At 41.8% G+C, this 17,034-nt stretch overlaps 1 protein-coding gene across 2 annotated transcripts in view; it reads right to left on the bottom strand.

Moving 5' to 3' along the window:
• The window catches only part of FAM222B (family with sequence similarity 222 member B), a 67,216-nt gene that overhangs the window by 28,029 nt on the left and 22,153 nt on the right, over positions 1 to 17,034 (bottom strand). The window contains exon 1 of one of the 2 annotated variants that reach the window (XM_060082431.1): positions 11,800 to 12,000. The exons of the other annotated variant lie outside the window; for it this stretch is intronic. The gene's annotated coding sequence lies outside the window, so the exon portion shown is untranslated. Of the gene's footprint in view, positions 1 to 11,799; positions 12,001 to 17,034 lie in introns of those variants that run through there. 2 annotated transcript variants of the gene reach the window in all.

Genomic DNA, 17,034 nt, shown 5'->3' with positions numbered 1-17,034 from the left:
ATAAAAAGCCATTAAGGCTGCTCCTAACAGATTCTTTTAAAATATGATCCTACACCGCTCTTCAAAAGAAGGACAATATGTTTTAATTCTGAAATGGATTTTTACAATGCTTTGACCTCTTATCTAAAAGAAGTCTGGGAAAAAAAGTAACTGCAGTGGAGTGAGGGAGTGAAACTGTCACTCTGGTTATTAAAATCCATCAAGTTCATACTTCAGCCTTAGGATAACTGCAGCCAAAAAACTGACTCGCAAGTAATCATCACCACTGTCTGCAATGAAAGTTAATTGGACACAACTGAACTAACGCCCTAGTCATCGGGAAGTGCAACTGGAGAAGAGCCCACTTCTCCTGCTCCTTCAATCTGCAAACAAAACTGCTAATGATAATCTGTGGACAAACAAGAAATTGCTCTCACGGCTTCCCCACTGCAAATCACTCATCAATTCCAGCTAATGCCCAGGCATGTTGGGCCAAGAGAAAAATCATTAACCAACACTTCCTTGGATAAAGATGAATTTTAACAATAACCAGGCCCATTAAGGCTGAGAGTTGCTGAGAACTGTTAACTTTCCCTGGACACCCTAAGTAAAGCAATGTGGCCTGATCTCCACACCTTAGTACTATACACGAGACGTGCCCTGTGCCACTAGCATGTGGTAGTAAGAAGAGACACTATGCAAGGCTGGGAGCTACTGTTACACAAATAATTTATCTTCTGGTAAGAGAATCCTGGGTAATCTCATTTTTAGACAGGCAAATGGCATTGCAGATCTGCTTCAATAGCAAAGATTAAATCGCTTCTGAATTGACTTTGGAGTTGATAGATTCCTGCTGCCTGACTCATCTGCCTTCAATTCTGGACAAGAACTGTGCCCTTTCCCCTGGAATTAGTATCAGACTCTCTGCTTTTCAATTCTGTCTACAGCCCAAGAGACTGAGACTCCTAAGGGTATTATGGCATCTTAGGTAGCCACTCTTACAAAAGGGGAAAATTGTGGTCTTTATATCTACAGTGACCTGTAAAGTGGGCAGGAGGCAGTCACCTCCTGAGGTGACAACAGGTAAAAGAGAAAAACAGTACCTAGTGCTACCTCTGCTTGTTTTTTCTTAGGTGGTCTGGGCTCTATCCCAGCAAGGAGGTGGCTAGAGAAATTACTAATGCAATCAGAACCATCCCCAAGGAAGCAGCTGGACCAACTGTCCATTTGGTATACTTTTCAAAAAAGTTATTTTGGAAGGTTGCAGTTTACTTCCTCTAGTCATCAAAATACACCATTTTCTGATATGAAATATGGAAAATCCTAAGAATATCTCATCCAGTACGTAAAAAAGAGAAGGATCTAGAAACTGTAATATGGATAGTAAAGTGAAACAGGAGTTTAACCTGAAACAGAGGACACTTAGTAGGAACGTCATTCATTCATTCATTCACCGGGCACCTATGATACACTAGGCACTATGGTAGTAGCAGTACTATATATTAGGAATACAGATATGGCAGACAAAATCTTGATGAGGTATGTGATTAATGTGATCATTTCATAATATATACAAATATCAAATCATTATGTTGTACACATGAAACTAATCATATTGTTTATCAATTAAACCTCAGGTGGTTCAGTGGCTAAGACTCCATGCTCCCAATGCAGGGGGCCCAGGTTTGATCCTTGGTCAGGGAACTAGATGCCACATGCTGCAACTAAGAGTTCACATGCTGCAACTGAAGATCCTGCATGCCACAACGAAGACCCAACAGCACAGCCAAATAAATAATAAATATTCTTAAAATAATAAATAAATAAATAAACCTCAGGAAAGGAAGGAAGGAAGGAAAACAGAGTTGTTTGAAAGCCCAAATAATGAAAAAGTACTTCCAGAAAACAATGAGAAAGATGGGAGAAAACAATATGGGTCATTGAAGGCTGAGCAAGAATTTACCAGACTGAGACAGGTAGGCCACTCTACACAGAGAAAACTAGCATAATGAAAGGAATGTAGTTGTAAAACTAACTGGCTTGTTTGGGGAACCACAAGTGGTCTGGTATGGAGAGGAGAGTGTCGAGTGTATGGGCTAAACCTGGAGATGAGCCTGATGTGTTAAATTATGAAGAGCCTTATATTTTATACTAGAGGGACAGAATAGCAGATTAAAAATAAATCAGGGGGGCTTCCCTGGTGGCGCAGTGGTTGAGAATCTGCCTGCTAATGCAGGGGACACGGGTTTGAGCCCTGGTCTGGGAAGATCCCACATGCTGCAAAGCAACTGGGCCCGCAAGCCACAACTACTGAGCCTGCGCAGTCTGGAGCCTGTGCTCTGCAACGAGAGAACGCGACAGTGAGAGGCCCGCGCACCGCGAAGAAGAGTGGACCCCGTTTGCCGCAACTAGAGAAAGCCCTGGCACAGAAATGAAGACCCAACACAGCCAAAAATAAATAAATAAATAAATTTATTAAAAAAAAAAAAAAAGTAAAATAAAATAATTTAAAAAAACTTTTTTAGGGCTCCCCTGGTGGCACAGTGGCTGGGAGTCCGCCTGCCAGTGCAGGGGACACGGGTTCATGCCCCGGTCCGGGAAGATCCCACATGCCACGGAGCGGCTGGGCCCGTGGGCCATGGCCGCTGAGCCTGCGCGTCCGGAGCCTGTGCTCCACGGCGGTAGAGGCCACAGCAGTGACAGGCCCGCGTACAATCAATCAATCAATCAATCAATCAATTAATCGGCAGGGGCTTCCCTGGTGGCGCAGTGGTTGAGAGTCCGCCTGCCGATGCAGGGGACACGGGTTCGTGCCCCGGTCCAGGAAGATCCCACATGCCGCGGAGCGGCTGGGCCCGTGAGCCATGGCCGCTGAGGCTGCACGTCCGGAGCTTGTGCTCCGCAACGGGAGAGGCCACAGCAGTGAGAGGCCCGCGTACCAAAAATCAATCAATCAATCAATCAATCAATCAATCAATCGGCAGGGGCTTCCCTGGTGGCGCAGTGGTTGAGAATCCGCCTGCCAATGCAGGGGACACGGGTTCGAGCCCTGCTCCGGGAAGATCCCACATGCTGTGGAGCAACTAAGCCCATGCACCACAACTACTGAAGCCCGCACGCCTAGAGCCTGTGCTCTGCAACAAGAGAAGACACCATAATGAGAAGCCCGCACACAGCAACGAAGACCCAACGCAGCCCAAAAAAATAAAAAATAAAAATAAATAAATAAATAAATAAATCAGCAGAAAAGTAGCCCTGACATCTTATAGACTAATTGTGATGATTAAATGAGATTATATTTATAAAGTGCTTAGTACAGTGCCTATGCTCAATGATGGTAGTTATAACTATTATTAGCTAATGTCAGACTTTATCCTGAAGCCATGGGGAGATAGGAACAGGTTTTAAGGACAGTAACATGATCAGATGTCTATTTTAAATAAACCTGTTGGAAGTGTGAAAGACAAATGGGAGATGGCAGAAGTCATTTAAGTGGCTATAGTGATTTCGAGGTGAGAGATGATGAAGATCTCAAATAAAGGTGTCATAAGAGGGCTGTCATACAAAGGAGGGAGCAGCTTTATCTCTGAGCTCCAGAGATCAAAAATAGGTTAATAAAGTCTGAAGAAAGGCAATTTTTAGTGAACATAAACAATAATTTGAGCTTATTCAACAGTGGCACAGCACTAGAAACACTAAAGCAAAAGCAATGACCCCTTCATTAAGAATGACGGAAAAGAGTTTATTTTCAGTAGCTAAGAATTTGGACTAGGGGACCACTAAACCCAATTTCCAGATTCCAAGATTCTAAATCACTTACAGAGGTGGTTTTGTAAAATCATTAACAATTGCTTACATTTGTAGAGAGGTTTACAATTTTCAAAGTGCTTTCACATTGATTCTCTAACTTAATTTTCTCAAATGCCCTGAGATAGTCTGGGCAGGTATCATTACATTAGTGCCATTTTCACAGATAAAGAAATTAGGAAAAGCTAGTAAGTGCCTGGACTTCAACCAGATTTTCAGACTCCTGGCTCTGTGCTCTTTCCATTCTCACCATTGCTGCCAACATGGTGCCGGTGCTGAAAATCCATTCTGAGAAACCATCCCTCTTTGGTCACCTGTTCCAGTGTTTATTCTCAAAATCAGTAAATTCTTCTGCATGTCTTATTTTCGTTGTTCAGAAGTTTCAGCCTATTCCTTTGCCCTCGTGTAGGTGAATAAGAGCTAGTCATCTATCTTTATACAATGTTCCTTCATATTTACATATTATAAAATGTCTGTCATGGACTTTCCTGGTGGCGCAGTGGTTAAGAATCCACCTGCCAATGCAGGGGACATGAGTTCGAGCCCTGGTCCGGGAAGATCCCACATGCCGCGGAGCAACTAAGCCCGTGGGCCACAACGACTGAGCCTGCACTCTAGAGCCCACGAGCCACAACTACTGAGCCCAAGTGCCAAAACTACTGAAGCCCGCGCGCCTAGAGCCCGTGCTCTGCAACGAGAAGGCACCCAATGAGAAGCCCGCGCACCACAATGAAGAGTAGCTCCCGCTTGCCACAACTAGAGAAAAGCCCACGCACAGCAACAAAGACCCAATGCAGCCAAAAATATAAATAAATTAATTAAAAATAATAAAATAAAATAAAATGTCTGTCATTTCTCTAATCTAGGATAATTAATCCCAATTACTTGAGTTTTTTCACATAAATATTATTTCCCTTAAAGTAGTTAAGTAATCTGATCCTTAATTTAGTACTAGCTCCAGGAAGATAATATTCTCTTCCCATCACTCCAATTCTAATCCCCAGATATCTATTCTATTAAAGAGTACTTCCTCCAATTAATTAATACCAATATTTATTGAGTACCTACTATGTAGCAAGGCATTGCTCCAGGAGCTAGGGACTCAGCAATGAACAAAACAGACAAAAACTCCTGTCTTCATGGTGTTTCCATTTGTACACGAGGTAGAGTGCGAGGGTCAGATAAACTTAATGAATAGGTAAGTGACATAGACTATTAGAAGGTGATAAATGCTATGAAAAAAACAAATGAAGCAGTATAAGGAGATGAGGAGGACTGGATGGGGCAGCAACCTTAAATAGCATAGTCAGAGTGTGGTCCTCACTGAGAAACTGTACTTTCTCCATGCTTTATCTGCTAGTTTCAGTGCAAGGCATCAGTACAGCTTTTAATTACATAAGAGATCTTTTTTTAGCAATTAAACTATAACTAAAATAGTTTTTCCCCCCCTCTCATTTCAAGTTTAACTCTTAGGTACTTGCACATTTAATAAAAAGCAATTGATCAACTTGTTTTGAAGAGGAAAATTTTGTTTCTGTAATGCTGAAATACTCTTCCAGAAATAATGCAAAAAGTAATGCAAGCCCACCAGCACACACACAAAGACTGCTGCTGGATGCAACTCCGACTTTAATAAAGACGAGCATTTCTCTAGTTGTGGGGAGCTGAAAGATGAGCAGCTGTGGACAGATAGGGGGATGGAGGGAGCTGGTAGAAACAGAATTTTAGAGAGCTACAGAATTGGCATGCAGACTGAAGTGGCATCAGCCTCTCACTTCTAGGTGCACTAAGGAACAATCTCTCCAGAACATACTATGAATGATAAGAACGACACTTTTCAGTTGGGACATTTGTTCAGCTTGGAAAAGAGGCAAAAATTAAAATATAGCTTGCTGAAAAAGCAACTTGTTCCAACTTAATTTTGCCACAGGATATGGAAATAGGCAAAGCACTTTTCTTAAGAGGGAAAGGTTCCTTTCATCTCTCTGGAGAAATGTTCTAACACAGTATCACACTCCAATCCTACCATACCTCACAGGGACTGAATGAAGCCTAAGTACTAAAATCCTCAGTAAAGCACTTTATTTATTTGTTTTTTGCAGTACGCGGGCCTCTCACTGTTGTGGCCTCTCCTGTTGCGGAGCACAGGCCCCGACGCGCAGGCTCAGCGACCATGGCTCACGGGCCTAGCCACTCCGCGGCATGTGGGGTCTTCCCGGACCGGGGCACGAACCCGTGTCCCCTGCATCAGCAGGCGGACTCTCAACCACTGCCCACCAGGAAAGCCCCTCAGTAAATCACTTTAGTGAATTCACAATAACACCTGGCACGACAGGTCAGAACCAAGATATGGATTCTTCATTAATCCACTGGTCCCACTTTCTGTTGAATGAAAGAGGTTCTGGGAGAATAAGATAAGCAAAAGCCAAACCAGTACCTTCACAGCTACAAAATTAATGTCTTCATAATAGTAAAACCACTTCCAGCTGAATAGCTGGGTGATTCAGAAGGCCCATTCAGGAACCCAGGAAATGTGACTTTTCCATTGATATACTGTGACCTGGGATGAGCTGCCTTTAACTTCTCATAGTCTTGATACCCTTTTCCTTTTAAAATAGATTAAGTGCTATCCTTTACATAGTAAGTGATAAATGAAATGCCAATGGCAGAAGTACTTTAGCTTTTTTGGAAGGAAAGAAAAAAATTAAGTTGGAGTAATAATGCTTATGATTCTCCTCTGAAGCAACAGGGATGCTGTGTAAATCACTTCAATTTTGCAAGTGGCATAAAATCTGATTTTCACTCAGATCAGCAACTGATCCTCAAAACCACTTTGCTGAGTGCCAAGAATTAGCGAGTGGTTATGAAACAGTGCCTTTAAAATCTGCTGTAATATTCAGTAGATCTTCCACTAAAGAGAGATAACATTTTCCCACCAAACAGCACTTAAAGAAATACTCAGTTTTGAATTTGTAATTTATAGTACTTCTTTGATCACAATCTAATGTGTAAATGGATTTCATTTCGGCCAACAGCTCCCATCATTAGAGTACACAGAGCCCAGTGTTAGAAAAGGGGTTTACTTTGGTATTAGTTCTTCTTTGGCTTGGCTATCTACAGCTTGCCCACATATGAGGAATGATTTACATATCTGTGGGGCAAGAAGACACCAACAAAGAAAACATGCCAGTGTCAAGATTTATGATTTACCTGGAAAATCTCAGTTTTCCATAGAACCTCAGTATAATTAGGTCCTATAAGAAGGGTCAAGTCTTAAAATAGTAAATAAAACAAACTGTCTCAAGGATACAAAACTGAGCTGAACTTTTCTAGGTTCTGTTTTGAGCTATACACTACCTTTGATGATTAAGAAACTGAGTGTAGGGCTTCCCTGGTGGCGCAGTGGTTGAGAGTCCGCCTGCCGATGCAGGGGATGCAGGTTCGTGCCCCGGTCCGGGAAGATCCCACATGCTGCGGAGCGGCTGGGCCCATGAGTCACGGCCGCGGAGCCTGTGCTCCACAACGGGAGAGGCCCACGTACCGCAAAAAAAAAAAAAAAAAAAAAAAGAAACTGAGTGTAAACCAAGCTGGTGGCAATCTCACCTACTTGTCTCTTGAATGACCAGACAAAGAAACAAAATTTTAATCAGTTTGTTCAGTTGGAAAATCGCAGTTAAAAAGCAGAGGAAGTTAAAGCTATTGCTTAAAAATGTGGCCTAGGAATATCTTTGGATTTTACTTGTCTATACTTTGACTGTTTGCCCTTCTGCATGAATAATCAAGAACTGACTGTATTCTCTGATCAGGAAGGAACCCTTAACTAGAGTTCTGCCTGTACGTTGGTAAAGATGCCTCCTGCCCTTTTCAGCTAGGCTTAAATGCAACAAACTCAGTCTATGACTAAATTTGATCTAATCAGCCACACCCCCACCCCCGCCCTGGATCCATGGGCACCAAATTTAATAAAACTTCAATTTGGCCTTTCCTTTACATCTCTTTTATTCCTCCAACACCTCATCTTGAACCTTTCTCCTTCTCTTGACTGATAATGGCATCTTGGTCTTTGGATTCTCTTCACAACTAGAGAAATAAAAACACCCTTCTCAGGGTAGAGATAGGAAAATTTCAATCATTTCAAATAGGGACCCTGAAAGGAGTTCTTGGAGAAAAGAATTAAATGTATTAGAAATTCAGAGAAGGGAAGAATTCAGAGACCTTGGCTCTGGGTCTGGCTTCACTACCAAATCACTTTCTAAGTTATTTAGACATTCTTGAGGCATTAGTTTTCCCCACCTCAGAGAAATGCTGAGACCACTAAGAGAGTGCTTATTTAATTCACTGGATGAAAACTAATCCAAAAGTAAAAATATTTATGTTAATACTGGAAATGATTCTTGGGCTGAAGGAATTCTTGTCTTAACCTTTTGTGAGTTGTTATATATTATACCCTACAACCCAACATTTAATTTCAAGGTACAATATAATATGTACTCAAGGTACCAAATAATTCCTTTAAGCCAGGCTCAGGTCCTCTCTTCTATTACTCTATATATTTACAGATGATGAAATCTCTAATTAGGCAAAATTCTAAGATGTGACCAAACAAAAGGACTGTCCAGTATTCATAAAATGCTAATACAGAAAACAAAGTTGGGGGAGGGAGCAAAGGCTTGGATTCTAAAAAACAGATGAGTTATTTGGGTGTTTGGCTTTTAAAAAAAAAAAGGTGGATTAAAAGTTTATATCTAAAAGGCAACTCTATTTTGAATGGCTCTAACAATCCCATAATAAGTGCAGTATCAAACAAGTCAGGGTAATTAATTCAGTGGACTCTTCCCCTTTCACTGCCAGATTGCACAGCTCTGAGGATAATCTCCTTCATTCTCCCAGGGCTCAGTTGGAAGATTCATTATTTATGCCCTCAATTGTTTACTCTGTCCTATTTTTCCATCCATCCAGGCCCAAGTGCAGTGTTATCACTGGCCTGTTTCCAAAATGAATGTATTAGTTCACTGCCTTACTAGTTACAAACTCAAAGATAATCGAATAGTGGTATCTTAACATTGGAGAGCAACTTCATCCCACCACTTGATCCAGGAGAGAAGTTAATGATAATGCTGACCCAGGTTACCAACAGCTAAGTTATTTTAGATGGATGAAATGAAACACACAAGTTATTCTAGTCTTGTTTTTTTTTTGTTGTTGTTGTTGTTTTGAACCACTGAGCAACATATATGCACATCCAACAAGATTCTTAAAGGGCAGTATCATTAGAAAGACAGCTCTGGCCCTCACCAAGAGCAGACCTGTAAACTATTGAGGATTAAACTGATTGAGATGCACTTTGCCTAGCAACCATTCATTAGGAAGAGTTCAGTAACTCACCAGCAATCAATTCCATGTCCTTATCTAAGCCATAAACAGATAACAGACTCCACCAAGTCCTCTACCCTCTGGATTCAGACAGCAAACAACTTCCTCAAAAGATTCAGCTTCCAAGAGTCAACCTTTGGGGGAGGGGGTTGTGCTTAAACACACAAAATATTGTCTCAGACACCTGCCTGACAGAGCTGAATAGCTAAAAACTCCCACCAGCCCCATCTCCATATGAATGCATTCATTGTCTCCCAGGTCTTTTTGCCTCTAATATTTTCTCACCTTGAGCAAGCTTTTCCCAATTCCAAACCTGACAACACTCAAGCTGATTATCATGAGAATCAAACAACACCAAGGGTCCAATCTTTTCCTTCACCTTCTCAAGGGGACCATTTTATACTTCTGATGCGAATGGGGGATTGGGCTTGAGTCTCCCTTTAGAGAGAACATAGGGCCCTTTTTCTTAACACATTCTAAGCTGTGACTCACAGATATAAGCAGGATGGATAAAAAGAGACTGCTAAAGGAAAATCAGTGGACTGAACCTCAGCTGCACCATGTCCCCTCAACCTAAGAGATTATGGAAAGTCATGGCTTCATATAATTGTTTCCTTGCAGAGGACCAAATCTGAATTTCCATCCCCCTTAAATGATAATTGGAGATCAGTATAGATACACACCTATGATTAGTCCTATACATAGCCTTTTGTCTCCTGGGAAAAATTCTTTGGGGAAATCACTGCACCGCGCAAAATATAGATTACACAAATCTGTCAAGAAAATAGAAATATAAAAACATTAAGTGAGCAAAGTGTGATGTAACTTTATAAAGCTGTATTAACTGCTCACTCATGAGTAGACAAAGAAAAAAACACCTAGATATCAAATAGGAGGACAACTTGTTTTTTGGTAGAAGCAAGTTGAAGTGGTATATGCTTTAACATGGCCTCCAAGTGGATTTTTTCATTCCCTCAGCTTACTATATAGTTCAGACATCAAAGTACACTTCGTTTTATACACTAGCTAGCCGTCAAAGCTTCAAAGTGATTTTTAACAGTTCATTCTCAATAACAAGTTGGGTAAGACAACATCTGGGGGATTCTCTTTGCTTTTCAATTTAAACATGATTCATGGAGTCTTAAGGGATAAATGGGTAATAAACTAAAAACCCAAAATCTAACAAAGGTTTACTGTGAATCTACTTTTTTTTGCACAACTCTATGTTAAGGCTACTTGCGATTAAAAAAAAAAAAAAGTATAGTAAGTTCCTGATCCCTAGTAAGTTTCCACAACTGAGATGGTTTCCTACCCCCATCACCCCTAGTCTTTATAATACTTGCTTTTACCCCAAACTGCTCCTTACTGATTAGAGATAAAATAAATCAATGCAAAGAAAAAATATTAATCTAACTTAAATGGTAAAACAGCTCCAGCATACCAATTCTATCTTCAAAACTGAACTCCAGTTAGAACAATTTCTGGAAACTGAATCTGGATTACAAGACTGAACTCTCAATCATTTCAATTAATACTTACCAAAGTGCTGCCAAAAAAATTGATATTCCTCACTTTTGGCATTCTAGCTCTTTGCTAATCAACATTAAGATAAATCTGGTCCAAACAAGTTTACCATGAACACGGCCACTCAACACACACACATACACACACACACACACACACACACACACACACACACACACCCTCCTTTGTTTCTATCATAAATTTTGGGTTTTCTATCTTCAATTGATAACTTTCCTCTCAATTAAAAACCTATAAAGAGGTTCCTGATTTTGGCTGAAGATGAGCTCTGTCCTTCAGAAAGAAGGACATTGTAGAAGCAAAGGAACTCAAGACATACATATAAATTGTAATGATACAGCCACACGAATTCATGGGGGTGGCGCTTTAAAAAATAAATGAATTAAACAAAATTCATCTGGATTTGTTTAAAGCTTGGTTTTTGATGACAGAAACTAATCCCTCTGAGAGCCTATGAACGAGAAATATACAGATGGAGAAAAAGATAAGACTTTTAAGTTTCAGTAACAGCAAGGTAAGTTTGCTTGCTCTAGCTAGGTTTCTCCAACAGGGCTGAGGGCTACACAAAGCCGGTAACACTGTACTCGGGGAGAGACTTTAGCAGAGTTAATCGCTAACAACTATCAGGATTTCCTTTAACCACCATCTGACGGGGGCTGATCCCTCTTTCCACTAGCACCTCCTTCCTTTTCAGATTGTTTTTGCTGATTAAGGCAGTCCCAAGTAGGAAAATGGTGAAGACAGTCTTAATGGACACGGATGCAGAACAGTTCCAAAAACCCACTCCTATCCTAACCTGCTTTTTTTTTTTTTGGTTTACTACATCAGATGCCACACAAGAAAGGGCTCCTCTTTTTATCATCTGTTCATTTTACTACGCGACCGACATCGACACATCAGTAAAAAGAGATGAGGGTCCTGAATCTCCTTACCCTGCTGCACGGGTGAGATGAAGGGAGGGAAATTAGAATGAAGGGTAGAATTAGAAAATCAAAATAAACTGATTAGAAGGGGAGCTCTTACTTTCCATTCCATTTCCCCTTTTCTCACAAGGTTAAGTCAGCTGAAGTCGGGGTTGGTTAGAAAAAGCACACACACCTTGAGCCCTGGAAGGGAAGGAGGTGAGGTTCGCTCCGCAGCGCTCGCTGGGGCTCCGGGCTCCGCCCCGCCTGCCTGGGGCAGCTCAGCCCTCCTCGCCCGAGCCCCGGGAGGATGGAAGAGAAGGGGTTTCTAGCTGTCTTGGCAGGGGGAGGGGGAGGCGGCTGCTCCGGGTGCCAGGCTCTCTGAGCGCAGCACTCCACGGCGCGCCGACACCCCCTCCCCCAGCCGGCTACCACTCGCTCGCTCCCCCTTCGCCGCCGGAAGCCAGCCCCGCCCCCTCAACTCCATCCCGGCCCTTCTCGAGCCCCCTTCAGTCCGCACAGCCAATGGCGAGCCAGGGAGCCAGCGGAGCGACTCACCAAACAGCCAACTGGGGAGGCCCACTGGGAGGTCAGCCGCCCGGGATAGGCCAGCTACCCGCGGCCCCGGCCCTGGCACGGCTCCTCTTTGTTAGAGCTGCCCCCATCTCTCCAGGCCCCCACCCCGAAGCCTGCAGCCCGGCATCCCGGATGGGCCAGGTGATGCGGCGCCCCTTCTCCTGCTCCCCCGCCTACGCCCTGCCTGGATACTAGGAGTGACCCCCATCCAGGCAGTACCTCCCAGAGTGCATCAGACTTCCACAGCAATAGCCATCCGGAGACACCTGAGAGTAGAAAGAAAGATGCTCCCCAGGCCTCTCTGCCTCGCCCTTCTTTTCTCAGACTAATCAACTGCACTCTCTCATAACAGTGCATAGATTTAGGTTTGCATATTAGATCAGCTGCACGCATCAATCCACCCTGTCTGAAACTCCTGCTTCCCGTGACGCAGAAATTAAGGGGGGAGGGGGGCGCATACTGGGAAGAGATTTATCTGGAAGTTGGTGCGCTGGGAGAAGGAATACATCAAATCATCTGCAACAAACAAAACACCAAAGACACACACACAGTTGGATCCAACCCAGCTCAGATACAAGCTATCTACATCCAATTAAACCCAAGCTAACCACTCCCTTAGCAGGTTTCAGTACAATTAGGAAACAAACATCTAAGTCTTGTTCAAGCCATACACCTAATATTAGAAAACACTCTCAGGAACTGCCAGGCCTCCGCGTAACTGGCAGGTTGCATCAACACTTCAATCACTAACGTCAATGTTAAGGGCCTAACACTGCTGGGATGCAATATGCTAAAGACTGTCGAATATTTTCTTAGGTATAGTGGTGAAGCAGTAGTAGGGGTTCATTTAAGAAAAACAAGTGGGGATGGGGAAGGCAGGTTATTACCTACACTGTCATTTTTGTCCACAAAGTTCTTGCAACTAATGTTAAGTGTCTACCTCACACTACAATCCCCCTTAGTTCCCAAGTGCTACTACAATTTTTAAAAAACAACAACAAAACACTTTAAAATTAAGTAGCCTTTTCTTATGTGGAGCCCAAAGCATTTCATATATATATATATAACCTCAGTGTTCTGGGAAGATGGAAAAGGAATTGTGTGACATGCCCATTTAAAAGCCAGCTCTTTTTTCTAACCCAAATTAAAAGGCTTTTGGGCTTAAATAGATTTATGGAGGAACTTCATTGCTGTCTCACAGACTAGGTTCCAGATAAAAAGAACCAAACGTGAAAATTTTATTTTCAATACTGCCCACAAAAGCCTCTCAAATTAGCTAACGAGTCCATTCCCTTTCCAAATACATCTGACCTAAACAAAAATCCTCAAAAGCACAAAAGCAGTTACAACTCTCCATATTATTTAGCAATTCTCTGGCATTTTCCATAGTAAAATAACTAAACAGTACTTCAAGAAACTATTTTAAATAGCTGACCTAAAAGCTACTCTTTTTTTTTTTTTTTTTTTTTTGCGGTACGTGAGCCTCTCACTGTTGTGGCCTCTCCCATTGCGGAGCACAGGCTCCCGACGCGCAGGCTCAGCGGCCATGGCTCACGGGCCCAGCCGCTCCGCGGCATGTGGGATCTTCCCGGACCAGGGCACGAACCCGCGTCCCCTGCATCAGCAGGGGGACTCTCAACCACTGCGCCACCAGTGAAGCCCTAAAAGCTACTCTTGATGACTAAGGTAAACAGCTGCGTCAGTACTTTCCTTCAAATTCTAGCCTTCTTGAAAAAGGCAATTTTTCTCTCTTTAAGGATTAAATAGAAACTAAGATTTAGGGAATTCCCTGGCGGTCCAGTGGTTAGGACTCCACGATCTCTCATTGCCAAGGGCCTAGGTTCAATCCCTGGTCAGAGAACTAAAATCCCACAAGCCGCACTGCGTGGCCAAAAAAAAAAATCCTTCCAATATCACTCATAAGCCCATTAATTTGCCAAGACATCAAAAACAAACAAATAAACATGCCAGTCTCACCATTATCACAAATGTTCTTGACAATTAGATAATTCAGACAAAACTTCTAATATCCTCTTCTAAAATATAAATGAGGAACTGAGGGTATTTTGAATACCTAAAATAAAATTAAAAAATCAAATTTATCTTCAGCTACACAGTCCAAGAAAACAGAGAGGAATTACAACTGTTTAACACAAGATCACAGGGGAAGCCCAAAACACTTCCTCCTAAAGAGGAACTCAAGTCCAATTTCTTTTCATGCCCCCCAAATGTACTCTATCTTATTACCACTACCCTAACAGAGACCCTTACTACATCTGTGGGGGAAACTATAACTTCTTTCTACCTCCCTAATTCCACGTAGCACTGCTTTCACATCCATTTGCTCTTCTCCTTAAGAACTACAGAAACAGTTCGATTTATTGCACATTTACTAGGTGCAAGCCCCTGTGTCAAGGGGGAAAAAAAAAAAATATATATATATATATACACACACACACATAAAATAAATAACAAGGACTTACTGTATATCACAAAGAACTATATTCAGTATATTGTATTAAGTTATAATGGAAAAGAATCTGAAAAAATATACATATAAATGAATCACTTTTCTGTACACCTGAAAAATATTGCAAGTCAACTATACTTCAGTTTTAAAAAATATACATAATAAATAATTATGATTTTATCATCATGGTAAACCTATGAAATAGATATTTCCCCCATTTTTACAGACAAAGAAACTGAGGTCCAGAGAGGCTGAACAATCTGCTCTAGGTTACAAAGGTGATAAATGGAAAAGCCAATTTTAGAAGTTGAGTATTCCTGGCTCCAAGTCTAATACTCCTATCCACTAAGCTCTACTGTGGCCCTCTGGTGCCTATGCCATCCAACCAAGCTTCCACTCTATGGCTATTGTATGTTCCACAATCTGGTACTATCCTATGTTATCAAACTTACTCTCCACCTTTCCTCAGCAGTTTACCCCCATAGCAGACAGACTGATCTGCTTGCTCACTGTCTGTGTATCTTCCATTTCTACTTTCTTGCCATGACTTGTACTGTTATAACCATTCCATTTAAATCCTACCCATTCTTCAAGGCTCAGCTCAAATTCCACCTCCCTTGTGGAGCCTTCTTTAATGTCGTCAGCAATGATTCCTTTTCTGAATCACTACTACACAATTTAGTACCTAACTGTTCTGTTGTCTAATATGTGATTTGTCTTCCTAATTTAGACTGTAAGTCAAAGCTTATATTACACTTGTCTTTGTATCTTCTCCTTTCCCAATTTTACACAGTAAGTCATACATAGTAAAGTTCTCTATAAATATTTAGACCAGTAAACACTACAGCAAAAGAATGGTCCAAATCACGAAATGACCCAAGTTCTCATAACAGCCACCAAAGTTGAAATCATTAATAACTTCATTCATTTTCAAGACAGAACATATAACCAAATTTTAAGTCTGCCAGTACTGACCAAGGACTTATCCACTCTGTGCTTCTACAATATCATGGACAAATTGCCAGGAGGGGATTCAAGAGGGCCGGTAATGTTTCTTGATCTGAGAACTAGTTACGTAAGTATGTTCAATTTGTGAAAATTCACTGAGCTGTACACTTAACGTGCACTTTCCTATACATATATTTTATCTCAATAAAAAGTTTTAAAACATCAAGTTTCAGATTGTATTATAAGATAAACACACCTATTTTTAAAGCACATATGAATATTATATATATGTCTGTAGGTCCAAGAAAATATCTGGAAGTATATACACCAATCTGTCAACAGTAGTAACCACTGAGAGGAGGAAAAGAGGGGTACGGAGGAATGAAGGAGAAAAAATTTTTATATTTGTTTTACTCAATCTTTTAAAAGATAAAAAACATGCATTAATTTTGTTTTTTTGTTTGTTTTTTTTTTTTTTTTTGTGGTATGCGGGCCTCTCACTGTTGTGGCCTCCCCCGTTGCGGAGCACAGGCTCCGGATGCGCAGGCTCCGGATGCGCAGGCCCAGCGGCCATGGCTCACGGGCCCAGCCGCTCCGCGGCATATGGGATCCTCCCAGACCGGGGCACGAACCCGTATCCCCTGCATCGGCAGGCGGACTCTCAACCACTGCGCCACCAGGGAGGTAATTTTGTAATTTTAATAGATTAGCTGAGTAGCAGAATTACAAATGATTATTTTTGTAATTTTTAAACTTTGTGTTGAACATGCCTTACATTCATAATCAGCAAAAGATATTAAAACACAAAACAAACATACCATCTCTCAGAAACAGAAGGAAAAGATCAATGGGTTGGACTGAAAACTAGTTTAGGTAACATCCATCTATCTAGTCTGATCACTGTTTGCACTTCAATATTTCTTGAGTACTCTATTCTGCAAATTTCCCAAATGACATTTTTAACAAGCAAAAAAACCCAAAAAAGGTGCCTTTGATGCTTAATTTACTCAAATCAAAATAAATATACAGTTTTCAGCAGAACCAGATAACAAAAATAAAACAATAACAATGATCTATTCTGAACCTAAGCTAAACACTATTAAAAAGGCATTTTCCAAATCAAAACTACGAGGTACCACCTCACACCAGTCAGAATGGTCATCATTAAAAAGTCTACAAATAGGGCTTCCCTGGTGGCGCAGTGGTTGAGAGTCTGCCTGCCGATGCAGGGGACACAGGTTCGTGCCCCGGTCCGGGAAGATCCCACATGCCGCAGAGCGGCTGGGCCCGTGAGCCATGGCCGCTGAGCCTGCGCGTCTGGAGCCTGTGCTCCGCAACGGCAGAGGCCACAACAGTGAGAGGCCCGCGTACCGGAAAAAAAAAAAAAAAAAAGTCTACAAATAACAAATGCTGGAGAGGGTGTGGAGAAAAGGGAAC

Source organism: Mesoplodon densirostris, chromosome 18, assembly GCF_025265405.1.
Source record: "Mesoplodon densirostris isolate mMesDen1 chromosome 18, mMesDen1 primary haplotype, whole genome shotgun sequence".
Lineage (NCBI taxonomy): Eukaryota > Metazoa > Chordata > Mammalia > Artiodactyla > Ziphiidae > Mesoplodon > Mesoplodon densirostris.
The sequence above is the reverse complement of the archived record's forward strand: the minus strand, read 5'-3'. Positions and strand labels throughout refer to the sequence as shown.